Consider the following 1,434-nt stretch of genomic DNA (forward strand, 5'->3'; position numbering starts at 1 on the left):
TGAGGCATAAATCCCAATACTTATTTTGTTTTTTTACAAAATATAAGGCATGTCACATGAATGAGGCATAAATCCCAATACTTATTTTGTTTTTTTACAAAATATAAGGCATGTCACATGAATGAGGCATAAATCCCAATACTTATTTTGTTTTTTTACAAAATAATAAGGCATGTCACATCAATGGGCATATATCACAATACTTATTTTATTTTTTACAAAATAATAGGGCATGTCACATCAATGAGGCATAAATTCAATACTTATTTTGTTTTTTTTACAAAAGCATAGATTTCTTTGCAACTTATTACTAAATCTGAGATACTTTTGGCTAAGCCATATATCACTAAAAGTTGTTATTTTTTGATATAAAAGTTAGAGAAAAAATAGGATAGTGTAAAAGTTTTAGTTAATCTATTATTTATAATTCATTTTTATTATTGTTGACTATTTCAAAAAAAAGTAATACAAATAAATATTGAATAATATACTAGTATAAATTTTTATATTGACAGATAAATATTATAATCCAAAAGTTATTATAATTGTACCTTTATTTCATATTATTTCTTAATTAATGAAAACTTTTTAATATGGGGTAGATGAGAACAAACCATAAATACCACAAAAAATATAAAATATCTTATGAAAAGGACCATTAAAAGTCTATGATATTTTTATATTGACTTTTATACACTTTTAATGTAAATAATATTTGATTATATATAATTTTTTACACAAATAATATATAAATATGATACTTCTATTTTTATAGATATAATGTTTTTAAAGGGGAGAGCAATAAAAAGTAATTATCAGGGTTTGAACTAATAGATTCATATTTAAAATTATGTAACCAAATGATACAACCAACAATGAGGCAAGCCCAACAGAACAGACCGGAGGTGATGACCCAACAGTAAAGAAAAGAGCAATTAAGAAACCAACATGGATGAATGACTATGTGTGCGGAAGAAAGGCCTAGAAGATCCTAAATTAGTGCAAATAATATATGCTGGCTATTGTTAGCTTAAATCTTATTTTATCTTCTTTTTTTTAGCCTGATTGTTAGCATCCAAAATCCTTTAAATAAGTCATGATGTAGCAATTCAGAAATAATAAGAATCAGATCCTTTTATTCTTTCTCAAATACTTTCTTCTTTTTCCTTTCAATTCTTAAGGAGTTGTCACTCACTCAAAGAGTACTCAATCTTGTGAACATTTTGCAGCAGAGTGTATCATTGGTGCTTTCATCATGGACACCGTGGAGCTTATGAACGCCCTTCAATCCAAAATCGACGCACAAACAGAAAATTTTCGCAGACTGCTTGAATCTCACACAGCGACGGTTCACTCAACGCTTCACCAACACCTGGTGGAAGTTGACTCCAAAGTCGCCAATATGCACACCGGCAATAAACAACCGCGTCCCGG

Source organism: Lupinus angustifolius, chromosome LG10, assembly GCF_001865875.1.
Source record: "Lupinus angustifolius cultivar Tanjil chromosome LG10, LupAngTanjil_v1.0, whole genome shotgun sequence".
In the NCBI taxonomy this organism is placed as follows: Eukaryota; Viridiplantae; Streptophyta; class Magnoliopsida; order Fabales; family Fabaceae; genus Lupinus; species Lupinus angustifolius.